This window comes from Rana temporaria, chromosome 3, assembly GCF_905171775.1.
Source record: "Rana temporaria chromosome 3, aRanTem1.1, whole genome shotgun sequence".
Taxonomy (NCBI): Eukaryota; Metazoa; Chordata; class Amphibia; order Anura; family Ranidae; genus Rana; species Rana temporaria.
The window spans coordinates 413288773-413298098 of NC_053491.1; the positions used below are offsets into that span (position 1 = coordinate 413288773).

Here is a 9326-nt window from a genome sequence, read left to right on the forward strand (position 1 = left end):
GTAAATGATATGTATTGAGTCAGTTGTTAATTGGGGTTTATTTGGGGGTGCGAAATCTGGTGCAGCTCTGGATAGAAACGAATCAGCTTCCAAGTTTTTTTCGTCAAAACTTAATTGGAGAAGCTGAAGTTAGAAGCTGATTGGCTACCATGCACAGCTTCATCAGATTTTGCACTCTCCAGTGTTAGTACATCGAACCCTTTGTATTCTACAATAATGCCTCAGTGTATCAGGCTCATATTTGCACAATTCTGCATCCCACACTGCAAGGACTAATTGCTAATTTTGTCTACCGAAGAAGAGAAATAATTTGACTTACCCGATCCTCCACTCCCCCAGCAGGTAGCCCTCTCCCATGATTTGATGGTAGACTGTCCTACAGTGTCCTCATGTCTAGAGCATGGCTATGAACCCCTTTCTTGTCTTGATGATGTCAGGACTATAGACTGGTGGAGTATGGGGGTGCAGATACTACGAGGACCAGTCTATCTGCAGTAGGAGCAGTGGATCGGGTAAATACATTTTTATTTTTTTTACCCTACACACAAATGAAGGCTCATTTTTTATTGGACTTTAAAGTTGGACTTTAACTATATATTTTGACAGCAGTGATACCTTTTTTTTGTTAGTTTCAATCGTTTTTATTGATATATCAAACAGAAAGGAAGAATTACAATCATATACATACAAGATTATCAAAAATAAACAACAATGTGCTTGAATTATCTATAGAAAGAATTATCCTAACCACAAATATTACAAATATAAAGAGATCATATCTTTAAGATAATTTAATTTTAAGAGAGACATCTCTAATATAAACAAAAAGGAGTAAGAAAAGTAAAAAAAAAGAGAGAAAAGAAAAGAGAACAAATGAAAATAGAGAGTAAATAATAGAGAATAAAAAACACACAACAGTACACAACATGCAAGCAATAGAAAACCGATTATAAACAGTTCAATAAATAATCTATCCAAGGTTTCCATATTTTGTCAAAATAATTGTTTGTCCAGTAAAATTACTGTAAGACGTTCATTAATCATTATAAATAACAATTTCTTTTTAATCAATTTAATGGGAACAGAAGGAGATTTCTAGGATTTGGCTATTGCAATTCTAGCAGCAGTAAAAATGAATGCTATACATTTTTTCGTATGTCCCAGAGAATGTTCAGTAAGGCATCCCAATAATGCTTGTTTAGGAGATTGTATTAGGTTAACCTCCCTGGCGGTATGATTATGTCAGATTTTAGGTGCTAAAAGTGGTACCATTATTTTGCATGGAAATTTGGCGTTTTACATTGTAGGCCTGTAATTCTTAGGAATAACTCACTTAAATCTGTCCAAACAAGAGTCTAGTAGACATCTCGGGTATGATAAAGTTTGAAAAACAAAATTATAAATTATAATATAAAAAAAATAACTATAAATAATTATAACAAATAATATTCTAATTATAATAAAAATTATTCAATAATGTAATCAAATCAAAAACACTGAAATTTGCTCAGTTGCAGAATTGTTGCTGTCATTACTTTTATTTTTTGATGACGAATTTCCCCACAAATCGCTATCGCTCAATTCTGCAAGTGATTCTAATTTATTATCGCTGTTTTCTAGCTGATCTAAAACCACTTTTGAGATAAAGGGACACTTTTGGTTGCTATGGACAATCTCCAGTTTGCAGGCAGAAAGAACAGTTTTTATTATATAAAAGAACATGTAGGGCACTGGGCAGACCACTAGGGAAAAAGGGGGTGTGTATTTTTTCATACAGTACTGTAATCTATAAGATTACAGTATACTGTATGTACTGTGTTTATTTACTCTTTTGAATTTGGTGCCGATCTCCACCCCGTGCGTCGTAACGACGCAGGGAGCGGAGCTCGGCGGCACACAGGCACTGGAGGCATCACAGGATCCAGGGAAAAGGTAAGTAATTCCCTGCCTGTGGACACTGCGAGGCGATCCCAAGTCTGGCTCGGGGTTACCGCTTTTGGTTCTGAAATTCCACCCCAGAGCCAGACTCGGGAATACCGCCAGGGGGGTTAATTTGGGTCAAGGAATTTAATAAATTATAAACTCGTATCCAAAATGTTTGTATTCTTGGACACGTCCACCAAATATGGAACATAGTGCCATCCCTAAAACATAGTGGTGATGCTCAGTTTCAAATTCTTCCCGACAACCATGGGCTGTGGTTGTTGAGGTCTGCGGGTTGGGGGCTTATCGGAATCTGGAAGATCCTAGATCCTAACACCCCCCATGTAAATGGGTATAGGGTACATCTTACCCATACCCAGTCACCAAAAAAGTGTAAAAGTGTAAAAAAGTAGGAAACACAGGAAAATTTGTGTCCCTTGATGTAAATCCATCATCCATCATGACGACCGCCGACCAGAAAAATAGAACAATGGCAAAAAACGGCTTGCCTCCTAAGAGGCTACCCGGGTTACATCACCGGCCATCTGACATCTCGTGACAAGGGGTATCGGGGGGGGGGGGGGGCCCCTTGTTATCGGGGGCTTCCAGATTCCGATAAGCCCTCCACCCGCAGACCCCGACAACCACAGCCCACGATTGTCGGGAAGAGGCCCCTGTCCCCATCAACATGGGGACAAGGTGCTTTGTGGGGACCGAGCCCCCCCTGCCCCAAATGTTGAGGGCATGTGGCCTGGTATGGTATGGATTATGGGGGGTACCCCACGCAAGCATGCTTTATCTTTATATTCATCTGTCAGTGGGAAAGCCCATTGACAGATGATGACTTATGGTTGTTAGGGACCTGGGTGGCTGCCTTTACAGCCTGCTGCTTAACAACCAGCTATTTCTTCACACAGAATTTGAATTGGTTCGATCGTTTTTTAACCGATCCAAATTCTAATTGTTCTGAAAAGTTGGAATTCGTTAGAAAATTTACGGATTACAATGAAATTCGTTACTATTCGTTACTATTTCATCCGAATCTCTGAATAACCCAAAATTTGTCTGAATTATGATTCAGACCAAAACGAATTGCACATTGTAGTAAAATCCTAGCCTGTGCTCTTTGGGCCAGATCCTCAAAAGGGATACGACGGCGTAACTGCTGTTACGCCGTCGTATCCCTAGTCCTAACTATGGAACTGATCCACAGAATCAGTTTTCCATAGTTAGGCAGAAGATCCGACATGTGTAAGGGACTTACACTGCCGGATCTTAGGATGCAGTACCGCATCCGCCGCTGGGGGCATTTTGTGTCGAAATGCCGCCTCGGGTATGCAAATTAGCACTTACGGAGATCCACAAAGCTTTTACGCTTCGTTTTTTCTCCGTAAGTTTTAGTTTGCAAACGCAAAATTAGGGCTGCTTTTACAAAGTGTAAACTGTTTACACCTTGTAAAAACAGACCCTTCTGTCCAGCGACGCGATTTATTTTTTGTTTTGAATTTTTTTTTTTTCGCCGTATCTTTTTTTTTTCCCGACGCAACTTTATTGACCCGTCGCGATCCACAAAGCTTGGCGTAATGTCATTTTGCGCTATGCACGTCGGGAAAATGACGTCACGAGCATGCGCAGTATGGCCGGCACGGGAGCGCGCCCAATTTAATAGGGAATCGCCCCCATGAAAAGAGGAACGCCTTGCGCCGGCGGAATTTAAGTTATACAGCCAAAAATTTCTAGGTAAGTGCTTTGTGGATCGGGCACTTAGGTAGAAATTTTAAGGCAGTGTAACTTAAATGGGAAAATTTACGTTACGCCGGATCTTTGTGGATTACCCCCTTTGTTTCTAGTAATTTTTCTACCCAGCCTTGCTCATTTAATTTTTCCTGCTGCTGGCCAGTTTTTCACTGCTGTATATCTGTGGTCTACCCCTTCATTTATTTTCTCTAGTACATTTTAAAAAATTCTCCCTCATTAAAAATATCTTGTCACTTGCCAGTTTTACACTGCTGTATCATCTATGGACTCGGGTTTGCATCAGTGAGAACAAGGACAGCCACAGCAAACTACTGGCAAATCCCTATCTACCAGACAAAGCAGGTCTATCTATTACAGATTGAGGAAAGCACTATTAAAGCTACCTGAAAACTGTTTATTTTTTCAAAGTGAAATAAATCAGATTAGCGTGCTGCTGCTGTATGTGGGCTAATCTAATTGTAAATGAAAAAATCAATTCAACAGCTAAATATGTAGTGCCAGCACATGCTGTCATTGAAACTGTGTACGAAAATCGTGGAAAATAAAAATTGTTACACCATGCACAGCTGTAAGGTATCCCTCAAGCATGTTATTTAAAGTATGTGTGTATTTTCAATGTTGCCTTTAAACCCGCATGAAAGAGCCCTCTTACTTCTGTATGATATTTTTTACTTTTTATTGACAGATCTTAACACCAAATTTTGCCCCATAGACTTTAATGGGACGTGCCTCTAAAATCAGGTTTACTGAATAATGAACAAGATACGCCAATCATTACTTTTCACTATCCTAAACCTGTTCTTTCACTAAAAATGGCCCTCATCAGCTTCATTATTTTATGTTTGATTTCCACAGGAAGAAAAAACAGACAACAAAGAAAAGTACACAAATAACAGTTATATATATATATATATATATATATATATATATATATATATATATATATATATATATATATATATATATATATATATATATATATATATATAAAAAAGGGAAAATAATCATGAATACAGAAAACACTGAACTAAACTAATCTATCTACTCCCTGCACAAAAACACCCTCTAATAAAGAAAAAAAAAGTCTAGATATTTTTTTAAAGTATTTTGCACCTAAGCAGCTCAGTATTGAAAACTGAGAGATTATACTTTGATGTAAATTTGCTGATAAAGAAATCTGTTTTTGAAGCCCTTCAGTCTCAGATGCCGTCTGAAGCCTCGTACACACGACCGAGGAACTCGACGGGCGAAACACATAGTTTTCCTCGTCTAGTTCCTTGTTAGGCTGTCGAGAAGCTCGACAAGCCAATTTTCTCCATTCCCGTCAAGGAAATAGAGAACATGCTCTCTTTTTGGCTCGTCGAGTTTCTCAACAGTTTCCTCGACAGTTTCCTCAACGAAAATGTACACACGACCGGTTTCCTCGGCAAAAAAATATCTCCCAGCAAGTTTCTTGCTGTTTTTTCCCGAGAAACTCGGTCGTGTGTACGAGGCCTGATGGTTATGGGGCTGCAGTCAGCACCAGTAAGGGCCTCAATTTGGGTTGAGGATCGTCCAGTGTCTTGATGAGAGACCCTGCTTATGCAGTTCAGCAACCCGACCACGTTCAAAAAGGGAGAGTTTTTTTGCCTTTGCCATCACAACGTGTGACTACCTGACAGAAAATGACAATGAATCCACATCTTTGCACAGATTTGGCCTTTTAAAGGCATGTGGTCCTAAACTTTTGAGCAGCTGAAAAACAGTCTGTTTCAGTTTATTCGTTATTTTCAATTAATTGAATGCTCAAAAAATGTTTTGTCTCACTCTCATTTCTTCTTGTTGCATGTTGAAGCTCTACTTGGAACCTTGCCAACAATGTAAAATATGATGTTTTGCCATTTTTCAAGTGGTCTTAAACTTTTGATCAGGACTGTATATATATATATATATATATATATATATATATATATATATATATATATATATATATATATATATATATATATATATATATATATATATATATTTTTTTTTTTATATTCTTTTACATTTTTAGTGAATTTCAGAGTTTTGTGTTTTATTTCCATTTTATATATATCTTTTTGAGTTCTAATCATTTTCTTTTTGTGGTTTGGTTTGAAATAATATTGTCTTATTGTGCAATGTTAATATGCAAGAGGTATAGTGTACAAAAGGGTTAATTAGGAGACTGGTGAAGGGATGCTTCTGTGTGCACTCTAGGCTGATACATTGGCCAATAAAAGTGGTTAACATGTTGAACAGTACACATGCAACTTGATGAAGGACGGAGTTCCTGCCCGAAACTGTGCACTCGTTACTTGTATATGCATGAAGATTGAAGTAAAACGCTTTTGAAACTGAAATTGCATCTCCAATTTTTTGTTATATATAGTATACAGTATATATGTTGTTCATATATAAATAAATATATATATATAGATAGATAGATAGATAGATAGATAGATAGATAGATAGATAGATAGATAGATAGATAGATAGATAGATAGATAGATATTCTATTATGCTTATTGAGTGCCAATAAATATAGACACAAGCTGAACAAGTGTACAATGTACCAAAATGCGTAGTGTAAAGCTTCGGTCACACAGGGTGTACAATAGCATAAACCTTTGCAAGGCTGTGTTTACCCACACGGGTTATGCACAGGTGTTCCATGCATCCCCATGCATGCAGGCAATCCCATTGATGCCAATCTGAATGCAGCTGTTGCACAGACACTGCCGCTGCTCCCAATATGACATCCATGCGGGTGCAGGTACGTGTCCCCACACTCACACTGTCTGCGGTAGGGAACACACCCGCATGCACCGACACAGCCCTGCACAGTTGTATGCTATGGTATGTCCCATGTGAACAATTATTTTTGTTTTGTTTTGAAGGTGTGAAAGGGTGGGGTTATACATGGGAAATGTTTTTATGTTTTGTATTGTAGTTGTATTGTGAAAAAAAAAAAACGATAAAAATGATGAAAAAAAAAAATGACACACCAAATTGGGATAACACCTTTTTGGCACATTCACATATTACAACTTAAAACTTGCTGGTTGCATTTTTTACTTGCTTAAAAAAGCCTCTCCCACATTGTATGTTTTAGGAGGGGCTGTGGATTAATGTTTAACATAATTGACCCCGTCTGTACTGTGTTTGCCGTTCTTCATTAGCAGCTGTAAACTAGAATTGAACACTGTCTGTCCTAACAAAGAGTTTATATTCAGAAACCATCCTCCTGAATTGTATGTTAATGAGATAAAGCTCACTCTGTCTGAGGACAAAGAATGTCCAGAAATTCTTAGAATCAGCCATAACACCTTACCCTTAAAGCGGACTTGTTTAAAGTCAGCAGCTACAAATACTGTACCTGCTGACTTTTAATATAAGCGCACTTACCTGTCCAGGGAGCCCGCGATGCCGGCACCCCAAGCTGATCCATCCATCGGCCTTGGGTGCAGGCACCGGCATTGCAAGCAAGGGAATTCAGCAGTGAAGCATTCAGGCTTCACAGCCAGTTTCCTACTACACTTACTTACCTGGCAGGGGAGACACCATGATCATGAAGGTGGTTCTCCCAGGGCGAGGCACGGCTATTGCACACTCTAGGCTGTGCTGATCGTGGTTGTCTTCCCTGCCGCTTCTCGGCCTTTTGGCTGGGACTGGGTGTGGTATCTGTCCTTATCAGTTGTCAGCGGAGCGCTGAAGCACCTCCTACATGGGGAGGGTGGATGCAATCCAATGACGTCATTGCACCTGGAAGGATGGTTTCAGCAGGGACTACGCTGTGCTGCCCGACAGAATACTGGGAGCCGGCCCATGGTTGAGTCTGAGCCATCTGGAAGGGTGCACCTGGTGAGGATGGGTGCTGTGCTTGGTCTTGGTCTTTTTGCCGAGTTCTAGTCTGGCCTTCTGGCTGGCTGGTGTAAGTGCTATCTCTGTCAGCGATCCGGTAGGAGGAGCTGGAAATGCCCTGGGATATGACGGGGTAGGACCATGCAAATCCGCCGGGTTGGCTGGCAGGGGTGGAGGGCTGCACTGGCCGCTCGGGGGGTCGGATATGGAACGAAAAGCCTATGGTGCATGTGCCCCTGGAGTGGCAGTCCAGGGGTATCTGAAGATCACTGTGTGTGAGGGACACATTGATTTAAGATACCACGGTCACTGCACCAGATACACGCTTTTTTTAGCACCTTCCTCCTGGGCCGGGCCTTTTGGCTAGGACCGGAGGAATTTTTTATTCCTGGCCGGAGGGCCTGGTCATTGTTTCACCACAATGGCCACTTCTTTCACTCTCCTCTCCACTATCCCTTCCCCCACTTTATTTTATTTAAGCCTGTGTTTGTCACTTTTTTGTCTTTTTTTGTTGTGCACGTTTTGTCACTGTGATTAGTAGGGTGCGGGTCCTCGGGCCAGTCCTGAACGTCTTGGGAGTGGGTGGACATGGCCTTCTGGCTTAGTTCGCCTGCTCTCATGGGGTCTCCCTTCGGGGGAGCCCCACCTAGTACTGGGAGGGTTCTGTTTCGGCAGTCCCTCCAAGGAAGTTGGGTCCGTGTCGGCTTCGGTTGCTCGGACCACAGTACCTCAGTCCCCGTCTGGAGCCTAACGCCCCGGGGGATCAGGGTTTGGGTCCCTCTTCACAGGAGGACCACTTGACGTTGCACCCGTCTGCACGTTTTTGTGAACACTCTTTATGTGTGTGCACATTTTTTCTGCACCGGGTGGAGTTTTTTGGGTGTGTTCACACGCCATAGGCTTTTAAAAAAAAAAAAAAAAAAAAGTTTCCTACTACACATGCGCAAGTCGCACAACACTTTCTGAATGGCCCCATCGTCTTCTGGCACCAGGGCTGCTGTTAGAAATTCCGGGGGCCCAGTACAGCCTACCTGGCAGCCCCCCCAAACATATCAAGATAATATTTTCACTAAACTTAACAGAGAACCTTTGTGAATTAGCCATGTTTCAATAGCTTTTTACATTTTATTAAAAAATATTAAATGTTAAACATTTTGCAATTATTTTATTTTATCATTTTTAAAAATGATTTATTACAATAATTAATTATCATTTTTTTATAGTTTGTTATCTTTTTACAGGACAGTGAAGCCCCTAAATGCGGAGGGGGGGGGGGTCACAGTGACAGGGGGCACATGGGGGGATCAGAAGCAGGCAGAACAGGGAGGGGGATTGCTGTCAAGGAATCAATTATAGGAACCATGCCCTGTGTCCATGTCTCTACCTGCAGCATCTGAAAGCCAGCAGGAGGGGGAGAATCTAGCTTCCAGCTGCTGCAGAGAACTGCAAAGGGCATCCTTCTATAATTGCCCCTCTGCACCAATTCCCCCTGCTGTTTGGGCCCCCCTGTGTGACCGGGCCCCCTACAGGAGGGCTGGTGGCCCCCCCCTATCAGCGGCCTTGTCTGGGACACACACAACTCTCTGAAAGCAGCGGGGGGAAGGAGGAGGGCCAGATGCAATCGTGGAAGTGACGTACCTCGCTGCAGCAACATTATAACGGAAGTCCTGAAGAAAAAATGCCGTTTTGCCTGGGACTCTGCTTTAAGCCTAGTACACACGGGCCGAATGTCGGCCAGCATTGGTCCGTTCAATAGAAACCGGCCAACCGGTCTGACA

The 9326-nt window shown here is 41.4% G+C and overlaps 1 non-coding gene across 1 annotated transcript; it reads left to right on the top strand.

Annotated features, from left to right (window-relative positions):
- Positions 1-7224: 7224 nt before the first annotated feature.
- LOC120933894 lies at positions 7225-7383 on the top strand. Its single transcript, XR_005748152.1, has one exon. It is a non-coding gene; the product is annotated as a U1 spliceosomal RNA (small nuclear RNA).
- Positions 7384-9326: the final 1943 nt, after the last annotated feature.